The sequence below is a fragment of the Sus scrofa genome, chromosome 15 (genome assembly GCF_000003025.6).
Source record: "Sus scrofa isolate TJ Tabasco breed Duroc chromosome 15, Sscrofa11.1, whole genome shotgun sequence".
Lineage (NCBI taxonomy): Eukaryota > Metazoa > Chordata > Mammalia > Artiodactyla > Suidae > Sus > Sus scrofa.
In genome coordinates, this window is record NC_010457.5 from 56,789,658 (window position 1) to 56,812,839 (window position 23,182).

Below are 23,182 nucleotides of genomic sequence, written 5' to 3' on the forward strand. Positions count from 1 at the left end.
TATAACTTTTGCAGTATGATCTTTTACTTGATTTTTATATTTCACATTTTATTTAGTGAAAGAAAAAAAGCCCAAAGTCTCTCTTTCCACATATTCACTAAGTAGAAAATGATGGAGATTGCAATTAGACTATTTTAAGTTAAACCTGTTTTTATCTTAGGTACCTGAAATATTATCTAATAAAATTTTTTATTTGGTTGCTGTTGTTTTTCTTTTCCTTGAATTACCTTTGTGGTTTGTAAACTAGTTCTAGTTGCATTTGCTAAAAAGTAGAATTTGCTCTAAGTTGGGTTTGGAGCAAAATGACTTTTTATAGAAAGTTAACAGGGTAATATATTATCTTGATGGTCTGTTCCATTTTGTGTAACATGTAAGTAAATATTCTGTTATGAAAAAGACATTAAAGAAGGAATAATATGTGTTATTTTAGTTATAATTATTGTGAAAAAAATTGCTCACAATTCTTTTTTAATCTTGAGACTTGCTTTATAAACTTGTGTCCTCCTCAAATACAAAGTTTTAATGATGTATAAAAATACTATTCCCCAAAGGATCCCCTCAAGCACACCCGAGTCCTCATATTAATTATCTTAACTTATTGGTGTAAGACCCATTCAATATTCATTCTTCTCTTGGTTAACACTTTGGCACTTTTTCTTCCTAATTGCTTTCAAATAGGTCCCTTGAATCATTGAAATCCGTCTTGAACTTGTAATGGATTGCGTAGATGTAATCAGAATCTTCCAAATCTGTCAGGGAGTCATGAATTACATTCTGCTTCCTCAGTTCCCTACTCAAAAACTTCACCTTTTCTCTTCTGAGTCTTCTTTCCACATAAAACCCATAGAATAAGGAGGGGCAAACTCTGGTTGGTGTTTCATTGTTGTCCTTTAAAAGTCCCTGCCTCAATTTCATGTTTATTCCAGGTGTAAATTGCTATCTCATCGGGGGTGTTGGCATATTGTTCTTAATTTTACACTTCTCTTTATCTTGATGGGGTAGACACTGGAATTTTTTTTTCTGTTTAGGGCCACACTTGTGGCATATGGAAGTTCCAAGGCTAGGGATCAAATTGGAACTATAGCTGCCAGCCTACATCACAGCCATAGCAATGTGGGATCTGACCCACGTCTGCAACCTATACCACAGCTCATGGCAACGCTGGATCCTGACCCATTGAGCAAGGCCAGGGATTGAACTCACATCTTCATGGATACTAGTCAGATTCATTTCTACTGTGCCACAAAGGGAACTCTAGCACTGAATTTTTAAAGCAACTTACTGAGATGTAATTTACATCTGATAAAATCACTCATTTTAAGTTTACAATTCCATAATTTTCAGTAAATTTCAAACGTTTTATCCCTATGCTCCTCATGCCCATTTACAGTCAGTTCTAGCTGCAACTCCAGCTCTAGGCAATCACTAATCTTTATTCTATCATTTTGCCTTTGCTGTACATTTCATCTAAAAGGAATCATACTGTGTAGAATTTTCTGTCTGGTATCTTTAAATTAAAATAATGGTATTAAGGTTCATCCATGTTCTGCTATGTAACTTAGGCTCATTTTTTTTTCCTTGCTGAATAGCATCCCGTTATATGGATATACCATGTTTTATTTACCTATTATAAACATTTGTGTATATTTGTGTATTAGTCTTCATGTGGACATATGTTTTCATTCCTTATAGGTAGATGCTAGGTCTTATCATAAGTTTAGCTTTTTAAGAAACTTCCAAAATGTTTTCCACAGTGGCTGTACTATTTTACATTCCTACCAGAAGTGTGATAGTATTCCAGTTTCTTTATATCGTTAATAAAGTCACATACTGTCTTTATTTTTGATTATGGACATTCTAGTCGGTGTGAAATGGTATTTAATTTTGATGTTTATTGTCTTTTCATATCAGCCATTTCTACTCAAGTCTTTTCCCCATATTCCTTTTGGGTTATTTCCTTTCCCTTAAGTCATAAGAGTCTTTTATATATTCTGGCTATAAATCCTTCATCAAATATATGATTTACAAATATTTTCTCCAAGTATTTGGCTTTCTTTAGTTTTCTTAATGGCACACTTTTCAGGGAAATTTAAAAATTTTGATACGTTTTGCATTTCTCAAGTAAAATTTATAACATTCTTTTTGATGCTATTTTGAATGCAATTGTTCTCTTAATTTTATATTCTGATCATATGTAGAAATACAATTGATATTTTTATATTGGTATTGTGTCCTGTTACCTTGTTGAACCCATTTATTAGTCTAGTAGCTTATTTTGAATCACTTAAAATTTTCTTTCATGTCATCTGCAAATAAAGACATTTTAATCTCATTTCTGATCTGAATGCCTTTAATTAGCTCACACTCTCCCCTTCTCTCTCCCTCAAATAACTTCCTTTTTCCTTCTTTCTTTTTTTCCCTGTCTTATTGGCTAGAATCTCTAGTTCAATGTTGAGTGTTGAATAGAAGTGATGAGGGTTGACGTCCATACCTTATTTCTTACCTTAGGGGAAAAATATTCAGTTTTTCACCATTATACATAATGTTATTTGTAGGTTTTTTTGTAGATGCCCTATATCGGGTTGAGAAAGTTAGAATATAGTCTTTGTTGTGAATTTTTATCAGAAATGTATATTGGATTTTGTCAAATGTTTTTGTTTGTATCTATTAAGATGACCATATGATTTTTAACCTTGAATTTGAATCTATTAATATGGTACACTACATTAACTCATTCTCAGGTGTAAAATCTACTTTGCATTCTTGAAATAAATTTTACCTGGTAATGATGTATGATAAGTTTTTGAGTTCTTTACTGTTATTTTGTTGAGGATTTTTTGCATCTATATTCATGGAGGATACTGGTCTATGTTTTTATTTTCATGTGATGTTTTGTCTGGATTTGTTATCAGAATAACTGAATGAGTAAAACAGAATGAGTTGAGGAGTAATTTCTGGGCTTTCTGTCCTGTTTCATTGATCAATATTTCTGTTTTTGTGACAGTACCATACTGTTTTGATGACCGTAGCTTTGCAGTATAGTCTGAAGTCAGGAAACCTGAGTCCTCTAGCTCTGTTTTTCTTTTTCAATATTTTCTGACTTCTTGGGGTCTTTCGTGTTCCATCTAAATTTTAAAATATTTTGTGCTAGTTCTCTGAAGAATGTTATTGGTAATTTGACAGGGATTGTGTTGAATCTGTAGATTGCCTTAGGAAGTATTGTCATTTTGACAATATTGATTCTTCCAATCCAAGAGCATGGTTTATCTTTCTGTTTGTGTCATCTTTGATTTCTTTCATCAGTGTCTTACAGTTTTCAGCATTTAAGCCATACGTATTCCCCAAAGCACCATTTCTTTGCTCTCTAAATTATATGTATTGTTCTTTTATTTCCAATCGGTTTAAAATATTTTCTTAAAAAATAGAACAAAATAAAATAATTTTCTAATTTTCTAATTTCTTCTTTGTTGCATGGGTTGTTGAATTGTTGTCTTTTTGCCATTTCTTGGACCTACACCACAGCTCATGGCAATGCTGGATCCTTAACCCACTGAGAAAGGCCAGGGATCAAACCCACAACCTCATGGTTCCTAGTCGGATTCATTAACCACTGTACCATGACGGGAACTCCAGTTATTGAATTTTTTTAAGTTATAAATATTTGAGGATTGCCTTATTTCTTTCTGTTTTTGATTTTTGATTTAATTCAGTTTTGATCTTAGAGTATATTTTTCATATTTCAGTCCTTTTAATTTTATTGAGACTTATTTTATGGTCTTTCATTTTGTCTTTCCTAGAAAATATTCCAGTTGTGCTTGAAAAGTATGTGCATTCTGCTGCTGTTTGATGGAGTAGTCTATAAGTGTCAGCTGTGTCATGCTTGTTAATAGTTTTAAGTCTCAGTCTTTACCAATATTCTGTGTACTTGTTCTATCAATTATTTTGGGAAGCATTTTTAGTCTTCAGCTATTTTTGTTGAATTGTGTATTTTTCAAGTGTGTCAATTTTTGCTTCATATATCTTTAAGATCTATTGTTAAGCACATATATTTTATAATTATTATATCATCCATAAGAATTAAACTTTTTTTTTCTGGCCACACCTGTGGCATGTGAAAGTTCCCAGGCCAAAAATTGAACCCATACCATAGCAGTGACCTGAGCCACAGCAGTGATATCAGCTGCTCTACAAGGGAACTCCTGAATTGAACTTTTATCATTATTACAAATCCCTATTTTTCTTTAGTAATATTTTTGTGTTAGAGTCCATTTGACTGATACTGATATAGCCACCTCAGCTCTTGTTGTTTGATTGCATGGGCTATCATTAAAATAATCCAGTCTTGGAATTCCCATCATAGCACAGTGGTTAATGAATCTGACTAGGAACCAGGAGGTTGTGGGTTCGATCCCTAGCTTCACTCAGTGGTTAAGAAGCTGGCATTGCCGTGAGCTGTGGTGTAAGTTGCAGATGCAGCTCGGACCCTGCATTGCTGTGGCTGTGGTTTAGGCCGGTGGCTGCAACTCTGATTAGACCCCAGCCTGTGAACCTCCATATGCTGCAGGTACAGCCCTCAAAAGACAAAAAAAAAAAAAATCCATTGTGACAATTTCTTTTTTGATTGAAATGTTTAGTCTATTTACAATTGATAAAATTATTTATATGGTTGAATTTGTGTCACCATTTTGCCATTTGATTTTACTACATCTCATTTCTTGTGTCCCTCGCTTCTCTTTTGCTGCTTTTTTTGTGCTAAATAAATATTTTATTGTGTACCATTTAAATTCTATCCTTTGTTCCTTTTTTTAAAGCATATTTTTAAATTATTTTCTTATTGGTTACTATAGGGGATAAACTGTGCATCTTAATTTATTATAGTTTACTCCTTATTACTGGTAATGTACCTACAGTAAAATAGAGAAATCTTCCTCCAGTATAGGTCCAGTTTTCCCTTCTTCCTTTGCGTTCTTATTGTCACATGTATCTTTATGTTATATGCCTAGTATACAGTTTTATCATCATTATTATTTTATAGTATGTATTTTAAATGAAGAGAGGAAAATTAAAATATATTCATAAGTTGTATGTATATATATATATATATATTTTTTTTTTTTCCCATGGCCTTTTATTTCTTTGTATAGATTTAAGTTGCCATCTGGTGTCAGCCTGAAGGAGTTCCTGTAGTATATCTTGTAAAGCATACCACTAGCAACATTCTTTTAGTTTTTGTTTGTATGTAAATGCCATTATTTTGTCTTCATTTTCAAAGGATAGTTTTGATGGATCAATACAGAATTGTTGGTTGATGTTTTTTTCCCCTTTTAGCATTCAAATCTGTCATCTGACTGCATTACTTCTTATGAGCAGTCAGCCGTTAATCATATTGTCTTTCCCTTATGCATATAGTGTCATTTTTTGTTGCTGCTTTTAAGACCTTTTTGTCTTTGCCTTTCAATAGTTTGACTCTGATGAACCTAGGCGTGAATCTCTGTGTTTATCTGCATGTGTTTCTTTGAGCTTTTCAGATCTGTGGATTAATTTTTTTAACTCAAACTTGAGTATTTGGATTATTTGTAGTTGATATTCCTTCAGTTAATGTTATTCTCTCTATTAAAATATAGTATTTGTCTCTCTTTCTGGGACTTCCATTAGTCATGTTATTTCACTTGATGGGGTCCAACAGTTCTTTAATATTTTCTTCATGTTTCTTCATTCTTTTTAATTTCTGTTCTTCAGATTGGATAATTTCTTGTGACATATTTTATTTTCAATAAGTCTTTTTATATCACCTCAAATATGCTGTTGACCTTCTCTGGTAGAGTTTTCATTTAGCCCATGTTTTATTTTTAATTAATTAATTAATTAATTTTTCCACTGTACAGCATGGGGGCCAAGTTACACTTACATGTATACATTTTTTTCCACCCTTTGTTTTGCTGCAATATAAGTATCTAGACATAGCTCTCAATGCTACTCAGAAGGATCTATTGTAAATCCATTCCAAGTTGTATCCGATAACCCCAAGCCTCTGATGCCTCCCATTCCCTCCCTCTTCCCCTGGGCAACCACAAGTCCATTCTCCAAGTCTTTTCTGTGGAAACGTTCATTTCTGCCATATATTAGATTCCAGATATGTGATATCATATGGTATTTGTCTTTCTCTTTCTGACTTACTTCACTCAGTATGAGTGAGAGTCTCTAGTTCCATCCATGTTGCTGCAAATGGCATTATTTTGTTCTTTTTGATGGCTGAGTAGTATTCCATTGTGTATATATACCACCTCTTCCTAATCCAATCATCTGTCAATGGACATTTGGGTTGTTTCCAAGACTTGGATATTGTGAATAGGGCTGCAATGAACATGCGGGTACATGTGTCTCTTTTAAGGAAAGTTTTTTTCAGATATATGCCCAAGAGTGGGATTGCTGGGTCATGTGGTAGTTCTATGTATAGATTTCTAAGGTATTTCCAAACTGTTCTCCATACTGGCTGTACCAGCTTACATTCCCACCAACAATGGAGGAGGGTTCCTTTTTCTCCACACCCCCTCCAGCACTTGCTATTTGTGGACTTAGTAATGATGGCCATTCTGAGTGGTGTGAGGTGGTATCTTGTGGTAGTTTTGATTTGCATTTCTCTAATAATCAGTGATGTTGAGCATTTTTTCATGTGTTTTTTTGGCCATCTGTATATCTTCCTTGGAGAACAGTCTATTCAGCTCTTTTGCCCATTTTTCCATTGGGTTGTTGGCTTTTTTGCCATTGAGTTGTATAAGTTGTTTGTAAATCCTAGCGATTAAGCCCTTGCCTGTTGCATCATTTGAAACTATTTTCTCCCATTCTGTAAGTTGTGTTTTTGTTTTCTTTTGGGTTTCCTTTGCTGTGCAAAAGCTTGTCAGTTTGATTAGGTCCCATGGGTTTATTTCTGCTCTTATTTCTATTTCTTTGGGAGACTGACCTGAGAAAATATTCATGATGTTGATGTCAGAGAGTGTTTTGCCTGTGTTCTCTTCTAGGAGTTTGATGGTGTCTTATCTTATATTTAAGTCTTTTGGCCATTTTGAGTTTATTTTTGTGCATGGTGTTAGGGTGTGTTCTGGTTTCATTGCTTTGCATGCAGCTGTCCAGGTTTCCCACCAATTCTTGCTGAATAGACTGTCTTTTTCCCATTTTGTGCTCTTGCCTCCCTTGTCAAAGATTAATTGACCACAGATGTCTGGGTTTATTTCTGGGTCGTCTATTCTGTTCCATTGGTCTGTCTGTCTGTTTTGATACCAGTACCACACTGTTTTGATGACTGTGGCTTTGTAGTATTTCTTGAAGTCTGGGAGAGTATGCCTCCCGCTTGGTTTTTGTTTCTCAGGATTGCTTTGGTGATTCTGGGTCTTTTGTGGTTCCATATAAATGTTTGGATTGTTTGTTCTAGTTCTGTGAAAAATCTCATGGGTAATTTGATAGGGATTGCATTGGATCTGTAGATTGCTTTGGGTAGTATGGCCATTTTTACAGTATTGATTTTTCCAATCCAAGAACATGGAATATCTTTCTCTTTCACTACATCTTCTTTGATTTCTTTGATTAATGTTTTATGGTTCTCGGCATATAAGTCCTTTGCCTCCTTGGTGAGGTGTATTCCGAGGTATTTGATTTTGTGAGGTGCAATTTTAAAAGGTATTGTATTTTTGTATTCCTTTTCTAATATTTCATTGCTGGTATCCAGAAATGCAACTGACTTCTGAATGTTAATCTTATATCCTGCTACTTTGCTGAATTTGTTGATCAGTTCAAGTAGTTTTTGGGTTGAGTGCTTAGGGTTTTCTATGTACAGTATCATGTCATCTGCATACAGTGACAGTTTTATCTCTTCTCTTCCTATTTGGATGCCTTTTATTTCTTGTTTGTCTAACTGCTGTGGCTAGGACCTCCAAAACTATGTTGAAGAGCAGTGGTGAGAGTGGGCCTCCCTGTCTTGTTCCAGATTTGAGTGAGAAGGCTTTCAGCTTTTCCCCATTGAGTATTATATTTGCTGTGGGTTTGTCATAAATGGCTTTGATTATGTTCAGGAATGTTCCCTCTGTACCCGCTTTGGCGAGGGTCTTGATCATGAATGGATGTTGGACTTTGTCAGATGCTTTTTCTGTGTCTATTGAGATGATCTGTGATTTAGGACATTTCTTTTGTTAATGTGGTGTATTACATTGATTGATTTGTGTATGTTGAATCATCCTTGTGAACCTGGGATGAACCCTACCTGGTCATGATGTATGATCTTTCTGATATGTTGTTGGATTCGGTTGGCTGAGATTTTGTTGAGAACTTTTGCATCTATATTCATCAAAGATATTGGCCGATAGTTTTCTTTTTTGGTGGTATCTTTGTCTGGTTTTGGAATTAGGGTGATGGTGGCATCATAGAATGTCTTTGGACGTGTTCCTTCTTCCTCAACCTTTTGAAAAAGTTTAAGGAGGATGGCATTTAGCCCATATTTTAAATTCCAGAATTTCCATTGTATTCTCTTAAAAATAACTTGTATCTCTTTATGATATTATCTACTTAATCCATCATTTTATCATTTTTTAAATCTTTAAACTAGATTACCTTTAGTTCTCCAAACAAATAAGTCCAACATCTGTGCCTCCCTCACAGACAATTTCTATTGTCTGTTTTTTTCCTGGAGTGTGGCTCATACTTTCCAGTGTCTGTTTTTGTTGCTTTTCTTAGCTAATATATTTTAACTCCTGATATTGCCTGCTGATTCCTCCCCCGGCAGGTCATTGTCAGTTTGTCAGTTTTATTTATTTATTTTTATTGTCAATTTTATTTATTTTTGTTTGTTTGTTTGTCTTTTTTTTTTTTTTTGTCCTTTTAGGGCCACACCTGTGGCACATGGAGGTTCCCAGGCTAGGGGTCTAATCAGAGCTGTTGCAGCTGGCCTACTCCACAGCCAAAGCAATGCCAGATCCCAGCTGCATCTGTGACCTACACCACAGCTCACAGCAACACTGGATCCTCAACCCACTAAGCAAGGCCAGGGATAGTACCTGCAACCTTATGGTTCCTAGTCAGATTCGTTTCTGCTATGCCACGATGGGAACTCTGTCAATTTTATTTATATGAAACTATTATAAATGTCCTTCTTTGTCTCTAGAAATAATTTTTATCTTAAAGACAATTTTGTATGGACTTCGTGTAGCCATGTCAACTCTTTTTTGATTATTTTTATATGGTGTATCTTTTTCTAGCTTTTTACTTTCAACATATTTGGGTCTTTGAATCTAAAATGAATTGCTTGTAGATAGCATATTGTTGGATCATACTAAACATTATTTAAGTTAATATTTTCCTTTTGATTGGTTTGTTTATTCAGTTTCCATTTTAATGTATATACTGAGAAGGTGGTATTTATATATACCATTTTATATTTGTTTTTTACAAGTCTTTTTGACTATCTCTTTTCTTGCTCTCTCTATTAAGGTGCTTGCCTTTGTTATCACACATAGCTAGTGGGCTCCACTAATTTCCAAATTATTGATCTCTTGTTTTTAATAATGCCCTGAATCATAAATTTCTCCATGGTGTGGTCCAGTTAAATTTGCTTCTTTCTGCAGGGGTAGTTTTTGAGGCTGTTCTTTGAGGTTTGTTCTGACCTCAGTATGGTCCTTAACTGATTCTGTCTTTGGTTCTCTCTGGTAAACTAGCTGGCCTATAGTTTATTCTGTTGCTCTCATAGAGCTTCCAGCCTCCTCTTAAATGCTTACCACTAAATCTCCATGTATCTGCGAGAATCTTGAGGCTTGAGCTTCCCAACACTCTGTTTTAAATGAAGTCAGTTCTTTTGTGCAGAATTTCAGATCTCTCTTTTCTTCTCTCCTCCTGCTTCACCTGGGAAAAAATCTCTGAGTTACTTCTAAATAGCTAGAGGTAGGATCAATGGCCTCCTCTCTGAGTAACAGCACTGCTTTATGAGCAGAGCACTGAGTGGGGGCAGTAGTCTCTGATCTTCTAACCTTGCCTCACTTAGTGTGAAACTTCCTACAATTGAGCTAGCATGAAAGCAGTTAGGGTCCCAGTGTCCTTGGGTAGAACTTCCACCTCATGCTGAGGGCTGGATGGGGAAAAAGAATCTCTAATTTCTTGGCCAAACTCTCCTGGAATTGGGCTCTGTACCATGGAGCTGAGGAAACAAGGAATGCTGGTAGCCTGCTCCTTCGAGAGAGATATTGTAGTTCTTGACTGTAAGTTGAGGGAGAGGGAGCATGGTGTTACTGAAAGTTCCCAGAGAGTCTCCATCATCTGCTAAGCCCAGGGTGGAGAGTGGGTTATAGTTCAAGTGCTACTGACTCTTGTTGTTCTTATCAAGATTTTCTGGAATAAATGTCTCTTTACTAGCCCTATGCCCTTAGGACAAATTCCAGGGAGTTTCATAATTTTTTTCACCACTTATGGTTATTTTTCTGGGAAGTGGGCCTGTAGAGCTCTTCCTCTGGCCATTCCAAGGTTAAGCTTCCCACATTCCTTTTTATTTGTTTCTTTCTGTCTTTAATTTTTTCTGAGGTTAATGATTGGTGATTTCCCAAGCTAGTAATAGTTCTAAAACAACATAAATTACATTAGGAACTGAGTTTTCCTTGAGGAATATTTCACAGTTCATCTATCTTACTCTAACAAAACAAAGTGGTCTTCAGCAAAATAAAACCAATTAACGTATTTTTTTAGAATTGACCTGGAATGTTTTACAAACACAGTGATGTTTCTGACATTTTTTTTCTGTGTGTTTAGGTACATTTGCTGGGTAATATTTCCTAGTGTTTACTTTCCTTTTTGTCCCCCTCGAGGCCAGATTAATCATTATAACACCTAGGGAACTCTCAGATTTGTAGAGTCCTCAGCATTCATTCTAGAAGCTGATGGATGCTCCAGAACCACACTCTCCCCTAGCCTACACCCCATGCTGAAAATCTTGAGTTTCCTTTCTACCCTATGCCTTGGACCTCTCCATGTAATTGTGGATATGAGAGTAATGCTTCTTTGAAAAGAGCCATATAATATTATCTTCTTGGATATTTAATTTATTTATAGACCATTTTAGACTTAAAAAATTTTTTTCTTATATGTTCTTTATAGCTCACTGTATTTCATCTAACTGGCTATTGTTTTCTTAGGCAATCAGGGGAACCACACTAGGCATCTTGATTGTAGTACCTTGTCACTGGGAAAGGCTGTTATGTCTATGTTTCTTCTCATTGTATTCATTGTTTTGCAGCAGCATTCTAGTGACAAGAATCAGGTAATTTCTGCATCTGGGCACTAAATTGGAAAAGTCTGTCTTCCTTTAAAAGCTTTAAAGTTATTTCATTTAGAATCTGTATCCTTGTCATTTATATACAAGATGCATTGATTATATTCATCTTAAGTCAATATAATTTTGGAAAATTTACTTATGTTGATAAGTAAATTATAGGGATATAGAGTTTTCATCTAGAAAAAACAAAGATTTCATCTGTGCCTGGATGTAATATCGACAAAACCCACTCAACAGGATTGCTCCTTTCTAATAATCAAAGAAAATTGTAAAATAGATGTTGATTTAGATATTAATTGAAACAGGTGATCTTGGTACAATTACTAATGGGAAGGATTTCTGATTACAGCTAAGAGATACATCCATGCCTTAGTTTCCAACCTCCTGGTTTTTCCAACCTCCTAAGCAGAATAATTTCTTACATCTTCCTGACACTGTGTCATCAACCTAGAAAGTCAGTAGATGAATGAAATTTTTGTTTTTCCATTTAAAAATTTTTTCAAAACATTATACAAATTGTGGCTTTCCAAGAAGTTCAATGATTCTTCAATTTGAATAGTCGAAAGTGTGGAGAGTTTAGCCTAAACCATCTCAGCACAGTATTGTGGGGCAGCCTAATGCTCATTCTGATAGGACCTGAGCCCAGAGTAGACAATCAACTTAGCAAGATTCTCTAACCATCCTTTTTGGAGACAGAAAAATGACTCTTTGGACCCACTTTAAGATCCAGGTGTTATCAACCCTGTGTTATTTCATCCTCAAATACCCTTGTCCATTTTGCTCCCACTCATCCTGCATCAGCAGGGCCTCACTTTTTCCTCCTCTCCATAACCAGTCTAGACAACTTCACCAACCTCCACTAGAACCGCACTGCAGCTGGATCCAGTCTCTGATATGACGGGGAAATGAATGGATTAGAAGCTTTCTCCCATGCTGTGAGTGCCACAAGACTTTGAGAGCACTACTCAAGAAGGTCTTTGCACCAGCCCCAGATCCCAGGATGACTTGTCCAATTTAGGTTAACAGGTTATATTTAGCATAATGTTTAAGAACACAAATTTAGCATCACAGTGATCTATGTTTAGATTCCAGATTTGCCACTTCCTAGTTACCCAGTTTTAGACAATTTACTCAATACATCCAAGCCCAATTTCCTTATCTTTGGAACAGGTTTATTCGTACTAATCTTGCAGTTGCTTGTGAAAAACCAAGAAGATCATATATTTAAAGTACTGAGCCTCCTGTTGAGCTCAGTTGATACTCAAGAAATGCTTTCTCTCTTATTTTTATTAAATTAAAAGCTAGTTCTACCAATTTGTGTGTTAACCCACTGTCAGCCCAGAGGAATACAAAGTATTTTATACAGAGGTCCCAGGAAAGTCTGTGGCCCGCACAGTCATAGATACCTGAATCCCCTGCCATAGTAGCCATTCCCTTCAGATTGGACTGCCCTCATCCTTGATGTCCTAGCTCTAAATCTCATATTTCATAATTAATATATGATATCTACCTTTGACCTCTTTCAGATTTTGAGGGTTTCATGACTTTTTTCCTTGTCATTTTGGACCTGAGTTCTCCAGCAAACATTTTGGAGCTGATCTTATTACTGAGTCTAAGCTCATACTGCTCACTACATGAAAGGACAATAAATTGAGAGATGAGGTTCTGGGGCAAAGGAATAGAAACTTTACTTGAAAAGCCAGCAGACCAAGAAGATAATGGACTAGTGTCTCAGAGAGCCATATAACCCAAGCTGGAATTCAGGCTTTTATACTAAAAGGGGAAGAGGTGTGACTGGCTGTTTCAGGCTTTTTGTTGCAAGAATCCTTTGCAGCTATCCACAATGGTGTGGTTGCAGTGTTCCTGTAAACCTCCAAGACAATTGTTATTTTCTCTTTAGCCACTTTTTATCTCTATATGAATAGAAAAGTGTTAAACCTTTAAAGGTCAAGCCTGGAAGACAGAACATTGAGAAAGGGCAATTATGTGTATTTCAGGCCTTAGGCAACATGCTTTTACAAAGATGCAGAGTGAGCATGACTAAGCACAGACAACAGAGCACAAAAGCTAGAGCTAAAGGAATAGGTCCAATATGGAATCAGGTTTGTTTTTCTCTATCACAGTATCTCGTTTGATATGGCCACTTGCTCTGAAACATGTTCTACTCTGAAACATGCAGTGAGTTAGCACTACTCTATTTTTGGAAAGCAGTGAGAGACATTTGGGTCCATTAAGCTATGTTTCACTGATTTTTGTTACCAAGGTCAGATTGGCTTTTAGAAAATTCGGTCAAACTGTAGAGGAGTTGGAACAGTGAAAACTATGGACTCCTTACCCCCTGGAATTCAAGACCAATTTTGAGCCTTTCTAAAATTAGGAAATGGAACATGTTTCCTCAGATCTTTAAAATTAACCAGTGAAATAGTCATCAGGAATATTATGTGACTTATCCAGTCTTTTTATAGGGATTTGAAATGATAGGTGGCCTTTAAAGCTATGTTTAAGATTGCCTGGATGACTCTTGGAGCTAGGGGTTATATAAACAAGTTCAATATAGAAGGATATCTAGAGTGAAAGTGTTCATCTGAACTGGTGGACACATTAATTATTTCAAGATTTTTATGGAAAGAGTGTTGGCCCCACTTTCTCCCAGGTGTAGTAGGTCCTTCTTACAACAAGAATTTAATAGCTTAGGGGAAACCTCTACTCAATATTCCCACAAATAGAACCCTCCAAATATAAGCTCGTAGTCTAAAATTGTAAATCAGATAGGGAAATAATTCATCATGAATGAGAGAAATATAATTCTAGGTTATAATATTTAAGAATAATGAGTAAAATGTTTAAGATGAGGTATTTTATATATGCAGTTTTTGGCCTCTTTCCCTTGTAATGCTTTCTTGAAGAAAACAACAGGATATAGAAAGATTTTTATGTATTACTGCCTCAAATCAGATAACTGTATTTTCTGTATGCTAAGGACAGGAGATACATGACAATACTTACATATTTCAGCAAAATATATTTCTCTCCTTTAGGGAGTATTATTACATTTTAAAATATTTTATTTTGAAATAATTTTTAACTTATAAAAATGTGGAATAGTATCTATCACAATGATGTACTTGTCACCCAGCTAATTCCAACATTAAAAAAATTACATCACCATAAAGTGATCAGAACCAGGAAGTTGACATTAGTACAATAATATTAATTAAAGTGTAGACACTATTATGTCTTACCAGTTTTTTTCCCTAATGGTTTTTTCTCTAACATGTGATAATTCTTTAGTCTTTCTTAGTCTTGACACTTTTGAAAAGTACTTACTGGTCAATTCCTTTGTAGCTGTTTCTCAATTTGGGTTTGTCTAATGTTCTTATGACAATTTTTAGGTAATAAAGTTTTGGCAAGAATACCACAGAGGTGATGTGCCCGTCTTAATGGACAATATCAGGGGTTCAGGTACTGGCATGTCTTATTATTGGTGATGTTAACATTGGTGCCTTGGTTAATGTGGTGTCTGCCAGTTGTCACCATTGTAAAGTAGAACATTGATAAATTATCTTGTGGGAACTATTTTGAGACTATGTTAATATCATTTCCCCACTGATTTTAGTATTCATCAGTAGCTCTGCCTTCAGCAATTCTGGCTATAGGCTTTGCCTGATGTAGATTTTCTATTATCGTTATTCCTTCTACATTTATTAACTGAAGTTCATCTGTAGGAAGAGCGATCTTTCTCCATTATTTAATTATTTACTTGCATCAGTAAAGGCTCATGGATGTTTATTTTGTTATAGGTTATGACACAATACTGTCATTGTTTATTTTCTTTCTCAATTGATTCCAATTTGGGCTCTTGAGAAGAGCTTCAGGTGGCCTCCTGTGTCCTTTTGACAAAGCCTCATTCATTTTCAAGTGTTTCCTTATTTTCTGACATGACAAAATATTCGTGATTCATTTTGTATTTTACCTTCCGCAGTCATGGAATCATATGCTTCTCAAAAGCACACACACACGTCCATATCTGTTTCTGTGTCAATCTATTTGTATATATATTAAATGTGATGAGTTCACATTGATATCTTGGATCTGTATCCAGTACTGCAAAGTTCCTTGCCTTTTGCTCTCCATGTCTACAGTGTATTTTACAGTATTAATATATTTGTTTCACACAGAGACATGGGTTAGCACTGTAACTACTTTAGGCATATGCTAGAACTGAACAGATACAAATGGGAAGGAGATGGGGCACTGATTCACAATGTAAAGGAGATAAACATCTGTTGGGATAAATACTTAGTGATGACAATATACCTGAAAATAGTAGCATTTTTATTCTTTTAAAAGTCCCATTAACTTGAAGTACTGTAATGACGAAACACTCGGTTGCATTATGACCTCATTATGAAGTGTAGCTTGGTTCTGCTCTCACTTTTGTTTAATAAGCAAATATGAGTGTGCACTCTGTATGCTTTCATAAGCAAACGAAATGCATTTGAGTAGTTTTCTGATATGTTTCTCTTGAAATAAATTCCTTAAAATGTTTTTAAAATTTCTTCTTTTTTATAATCTGGAGTAATTTATAGAGCATTGGAACTACTTGGTCTTTGAAGTTTTGGTGAAATTCCCATGTGAAACAGTCTGGGCCTGATTTTTTGTTTTTTAAAGGGGTCAGACTAGTCATTACTTTGTCTTTGATAGGAAAGAAATAGATTTATTAAGACTGTGTAAGATGTAAAAGGGCAGGCAAGGAAGCTCTGCCCAGATTAGTCATTTCTTTAGTAACTTTCTCTGTTTCATTGGAAATAGGTCTAAACTTTCTAAATCAAATGGAGTCAATATTGGCAATTTGTATTTCTCTAGGAATCTGTCCATTTCATCTCAATTTTGATTTTCACAGAGGTCCTCCAAATTATTCATTCATGATTTTTAAGAAAGACTCCTCTTTCAATGGTTATTTACTTTTTATGCTTTACTATTTTGTATATTTGTGCTTTCTCCTTTGATCAAGTTTGCCTGTGCTTTGTCTATTTTATTAACTTAAAAAATAACCCAGGATTTGGGTTATTATATAGCATTACTATTTTTCTATACTTTGTCATTAATTTTCAAAAATTTTATTATTTTATTCCTTTATTTTGGTTTATTTTCTTCTTTTTCTGTTTTTTCAATTGGAACTTAATTCATTTAAAAATTTTATTGATAAATGTTTAATGAAATGATTTTCCTCTGATCACTGCTTTAAGATGAATCCCTTCAGGAGTTCCCGTCGTGGCGCAGTGGTTAACGAATCCGACTAGGAACCATGAGGTTGCGGGTTCAGTCCCTGCCCTTGCTCAGTGGGTTAATGATCCGGCGCTGCCCTGAGCTGTGGTGTAGGTTGCAGACGCCGCTCGGATCCTGTGTTGCTGTGGCTCTGGCGTAGGCCGGTGGCTACAGCTCCGAATTCAACCCCTAGCCTGGGAATCCCCATATGTCGCGGGAGCGGCCCAAGAAATAGCAACAACAACAACAACAACAAAACAGACAAAAAAGACAAAAGACAAAAAAAAAAAAAAAAAAAAGATGCATCCCTTCAATTTCATAAGCAGTGTTTTAGTGTCTTTTAAAAATTATGCTTTCAGAACTATGTCTAGATACTCATATTGCAACAGAACAAAGGGTGGGGGAAAATGTATACATGTAAGAATAATTTGATCCTCATGCTGTACAGCAGGAAAAAAATTTTAAAAAAACAAAGGAAAAAAATTATACTTTCAGTTTGTATTTCCCCTTTATCCAAGAATTTTTGAAAAGAGGCTTTTTAACTTTACAGATAGAAAGGCTTTTGTTGTTCTTGTTAGTAATTTCTAGTATAACTTTATTACATTAGGAACAAAGAGTAAATATTTCTGCTTTTATTTTCTATTTTACTGGTGTTTTCTTCATAAATTAATATATCAACAACTTTTGTGAATGTGCCACAAACATTAGAGAATTTGTATTCTCTATTTGCAGGGTATAGTTCCATATAAATTCATAATATCTTCCTGATAGATTATGTTTTTTAATATTTCATCTCCTTACTTTTTTGTCCATGTCATATATTGAATGTGGTACAATTGTGTCTTCAGTTTCAGTTTCAGCCTTTAAATCTTTGTATCTCTTGTAAATTTTGCTTCATAATAGCTGTTATTTAATTTATAAGTATTCATAAATGTTATATCTACACTGTGCATTGTAGCTTTACCATTAAACTTGTCCTTCTCTGTTTTGTTTGTCTGATTTCAAAATCCCTACACCTGTTATTTGTTTGTGTGTTTCTATTACGTGGTATATCTTTGCCTATTCCTTTATTTTAAGCCTTTTGAAATCACTGTTTTAGACATGTCTCTAGTATACAGCAGAGTTGATTCTTATTTTCTGCCAAACTGAAAACCTCTTTCTTTTAATAGATGAGTTATACCTGTACACATTTATGACTGATAATTTTATTCTCTACTCTGACATAATATTTTTAAGATGTGTATTTTATTATAATAGCTATTTTCATTTCTCTGTAGGATGTGAATTCTTTGATCTTTTATTGATTACTTTTTGGTACTTGGAAAGATTTGTGTTTTTATTCTAATGGTTACCTTTGTGCTCAAGTCTTTTTTGTTCTTTCCACCCAAATTACCTTTTAACCTTTCTACCCAAATTACTTTCTACCCAATTACTTTCTACCAAATTACTTTTTAACCTTTACTTATCTGGCTTTTCAGTTTTTTTGTTTTTTTCTTTATGACTACCTGTTGCCTGTACAACAATGAGGTTTTTAAAAAATTTTTGCCTTTCTTCCATTTCCTCGCATTTTAATATTTGCATTACTTTTACTTTGTCACACAATGTAATGATTTTATAATAGTCTTACACCTAAACCATATATTTGTTTTAGTCTTAGATGTACTTGTAAATATTTTAAAATGCTGGCCATTAGTTCTTTTCCTGATGATTTCCCAGTAAAGATTGAGTGAAACTCATTCTTTAGTAAACGGGTCAGCAAACTAGGACCTGCGGACCAAATCTAGCCCGATGCTTGATTTTGCAAAATAAGTTGTATTGTGATACAGTCACATTTATTGATTTTTTTGTTAATGGCTGCTTTTGTACTACATTGGTAGTTGTGTATTTGCAATAGATATCTTGTGGCCTATAGAGCATAAAATATTTTCTTTGCCCCATTATAAAAAATGTACACCTGCTCTAGAAGTTTCTTCAGAAATGGTTAATGGGTGCTGAAATTTTTTATTATCATTTTTTACATCCTGGATGTTTTCCTGGGATTATCTTTTCTGTCACTGATATTTTAAAAAATGCTGTTCTATCATTGCCTTTTTCATATTGTTGATTTTGAAAGGTCTAATGTTAGTCTAATTCTTTTTTTGCCCATGGGCATTGCTGATATTATATTCTTCCGTGAAATCTAATAGTTTTATTAGAATATGTATCAGAGATTTTACTTTTTTTACAAGAAGCTAAGAAGAATAAGTCGAGGTACTGTAACTTTTGATCCCTTTCAAAAAGTGTTTTTATAATTTGTTAGCAGAATTATGGCAAGGACACATTGGAGACTAGGAAAAATGGTTTTCTATGGGAGAGGGGTGCAAGTTAGATTTCTCAATATACATTTTATATTGGGGTTTGTCCAGTTTTGTTGCGATATGCCGGCCAGACAGCACGGTATAAGTTTAAGGTGTGCAGCTTGTTTTGACTTAAATATATCATTAAGTGATTACTAAAGTAGGTTTAGTGAAAATACATCATCTCATATAAATACATAAATAAATAGAAAAAATTGTTTCCTTGTGATGAGAACTCTTAGGATTTACTCTCTTCACTGTATCTATATAAAACATTTACCAATGTTAATTATATTTATTATGTACATTAGATCACTAGTATTCATTTATCTTGTAACTGGAAGTTTGTACATTTTGACTGCCTTCATCCAGTTTCCTTTCTCTCCACACCAACTTCTGGTGACCACAAATCTGATCTCCTTTTCTGTGACTCTGTCTGTTTTTGAAGTATAATTGACCTAAAACAATTCCTATTATACAACATAGTTATTTGATATTTATATACATTTCAAAACAACCACAATAAGCCTAGTTACAATCTGTCACCATACAAATATATTATTTAATTATGACTATATTATCCATACTGTACACTTCATACCAGTGACATATTTATTTTGTAACTAAAATTTTATACTCTTAATATCCCCCCACCTGTTTCTCTCCTCCACTCACTCTCTTCCATATGAGAACCACCTGTTTATTCTCTGTATCTGCAACTCTGTTTTTGTCTTATTGTGTTTGTTCATTAGTTTCATTTTTTAGATTCCATATTTAAAGGAAATCATATAGTATTTGTCTTTCTTTGACTTATTTCACTTAGCATAAAACCTCTAGGTCCATCACTTAGCATAAAAATCTTGTTTCAAATGGCAATATTTCATTATTTCTTATGCCTGAGTAATTTTCATATATATATGTGTATATATACACACACACACATGTCTTTATGCATTCGTACATTGATGGGTACTTAGGTTGTTTCTATATCTTGGCTATTGTAAATAATGCTGCAATGAACATAGGGAGGAATATATTTTTCCTAATTAGTGTTTTCCTTCTCTTCACATAAATACCCAGAAGTGGAATTGCTGGATCATATTGTAGTTCTGTTTTTAATTTTTTGAGGAACCTCCATATTGTTTTCCATAGTGGCTGTTCCAGTTATATTCCCAGTACATGAGGGGTCCCTTTTCTCCATATCCTTAACCAAAACTTGTTATTTGCTGACTTTTTAATAGTAGCCATTCTGACATATGTGAGGTGATATCTCATGATGGTTTAATTTGATTTCCCTGATGATGTGTGATATTGAGCATCTTTTCACATGTTTCTTGGCCATCTGTATGTCTTCTTTGGAAACATGCCTGTTCAAGTCTTCTGCCCATTTTTTAATTGAGTTTGTTTTTTGATACTGAGTTGTATGAGTTATTTGGATTTTTAATATTTTTTTTCAGGGAAGTGCAAATTTTTTTGAGTTTTTACCTTTTTTTTCTGCTGTACAGCATGGATTTTTTTATATTTACCCCTTATCATATATATCATGCACAAATATTTTCTTCCATTAAATAGGTAGCCTTTTCATTTTGTTGATAATTTCCTGTTCTGTGCAAAAGATTTTTAGTTAGTCGTGGTCAGTGTATTTATTTTTGCTTTTGTTTCCATTGCCTGTGGAAACTTATCCAAAAAATATTACCAAGAAAAATGTCACGAGCATAATACCTACATTTTCTTCTAGAAGTTTTATGGTTTCAGGTCTTACATTTAAGTCTTTAATTCACTTTGAGTTAATTTTTGTGCCTGATCTAATAGTAGTCCAGTATGGTTCTTTTGCATGTAGCTGTTCAGTTTTCTCAATACCATTTATTGAAAAGATTGTTCTTCCCCATTGTATATTCTTGCCTCTTTTCTAGTAGATTAATTGCCCATATAAATGTGGGTTAATTTATGAGCTTTCTTTTCTATTCCATTGATCTATGTGTTGGGGTTTGTGCTTTAAAACTGTAGCCTTATAGTATGGTTTGATTAATATAGCCTTATAGTATGTTTGAAATCAGGAGCTTGATACCACCAGCTTTGTTCTTTTCTCTCAAGATTGCTTTGGCTATTTCGAGATCTTATATGATTCTGTACAAATTTTAGAATTCTTTTCTCTAGTTCTGTTGAAAATGACATTGGTGTTTTGAGAGCAGCTACATTGAATCTGTAGATTGTCTTCAGCAGTATTATTTTAATTAGATTAATTTTTCAAATATACAAGAATGGTATACTTTCCATCTGTTTGTGTCATCTTCAGTTTCTTTCATCAGTGTCTGATAGTTCCTAGTATAGGACTTTCAGCATCTCAAATTTATTACTGGAGATTTTTTTCCCTCTTGATTCAATTATAAATTGGATTGTTTTCTTAATTGTTTCTGAAAGTTTATTGTTAGTATATAGAAATGCAAGAGATTTCGCTATTATTAATTTTGAATATTGGAACATTGCCAAATTCATTGATGATTTCTGGTAGTTTTTGGTGATGTCTGTAGGATTTCCTCTTACAGTGTCATGTTATCTGTATAGATACAGTATAGTATCACGTTTTCTGAAAACAGTGATGGTTTTACATTTTCCTTTCCATTTTGGCTTCCTTTTATTTCTTTTTCTTATCTGATTGCTGTGGCCAGGACTTCCAACACTAGGTCAAATAAAAGTGGTGAGAGTGGGTATCCTTGTGTCATTCTTGATCTCAAAGGACATACTTTCATATTTTCAGCATTAAGTATGACATTTGCCTTGAGTTTATCATGTATGGCCTTTACTATGTTGAAGTGTGTTCCTTTTATACTCACTTTTCCATTGTTATTTTCAACTCTGTTCCATTTATTTCTGATCTGACCTTTATGATTTCTTTTACCTTATTTGCTCTTGCTCTTGTTGTTCTTTTTCTAGTTCCTTAGGTATAAAGTTAGGTTGTTTGAGATTATTTTGTCTGTTTTCTGGGATAAGCTTGTATTGATTTAAACTTCCTTCCTAGAATTGCTTATATTTGTACCATACATTTTTAGATTTTTCTGTTTCCATTTTAATTTGTCCCCAGGTATTTTTAAAACGTTTCCTCTTTGGGAGTTCTTGTCGTGGCGCAGTGGTTAACGAATCTGACTAGGAACCATGAGGTTGCGGGTTCAATCCCTGGCCTTGCTCAGTGGATTAACGATCCAGCATTGCTGTGATCTGTGGTGTCAGTCGCAGACTTGGCTCAGATCCCGTGTTGTTGTGGCTCTGGCATAGGCCAGCAGCTACAGCTCCGATTCGACCCCTAGCCTGAGACCCTCCATATGCCATGAGAGAGGCCCAAGAAAATGGCAAAAAGACAAAAAAAAATTTCTTCTTTGATCTCTTCAGTGACCAACAGGCTGTTTAGTAGCATATTTTTTAGCCTCCACATGTGTGTATTTTTTGGTAGTTTTTTCCATGTAGTTGATTTATAATCTTATAAAATTTTGGTAAAAAAATATGATTGATATGATTTAAGTTTTCTTAAATTTACGGAGAACTAGCCTGTGAACTCTCCTGGAGAATGTATATTTAAGTAGGTCCCATTTATTTTTGTTTCCTTTGCCTTAGGAGACAGATCCAAAAAATATTGTTACTATTTATATCAAAGAGTGTTCTGCCTGTTTTCTTCCAAGATTTGTATGGTTTCAGGTCTTACTTTTAGGTCTTAATCCATTTTGAGTTTATTTTTGTCTATGGAGTGAGAAAATGTTCTAATTTCATTCTTTTACATGTACCTGTTCAGTTTTCCCAACACCACTTATTGAAGAAACTGTCTTTTCACCCATTATATGCTCCTCCCTCCTTTGTCATAGATTAATTAACTATAAGTGCATGGGCTGACTTCTGTTTTCTATGCTATTCCATTGATCTAAATGTCTGTTTTTATGTGAATACCAGACATCTTTGATTATTGTAGCTTTTAATTATATTCTGAAGGCAGAGCATGTGATACCTCCAGGTTTGTTCTTTAGTATCACTGTTGCTTTAGATATTCAGGGTCTTTTGTATTTGGATAATAAATTTTAGGATTCTTTTTCTAGTTTTATAAAAAAAATTGTGAGTATTTTGATAGGGATTGTGTTAAATCTATAGGTTGCTTTGGATAGTATGGCCATTTTTTAAATTAAAATTTTTTTTTTTTATTTTCCCACTGTACAGCAAGGGGATCAAGTTATCCTTACATGTATACATTGCAATTACAGTTTTTCCCCACCCTTTGTTCTGTTGCAAC

General features: G+C 34.3%; 1 protein-coding gene across 1 annotated transcript in view; it reads left to right on the forward strand.

Moving 5' to 3' along the window:
• The window catches only part of OCA2 (OCA2 melanosomal transmembrane protein), a gene marked incomplete at its 5' end in the record, with an annotated part of 212,273 nt that overhangs the window by 132,010 nt on the left and 57,081 nt on the right, over positions 1 to 23,182 (forward strand).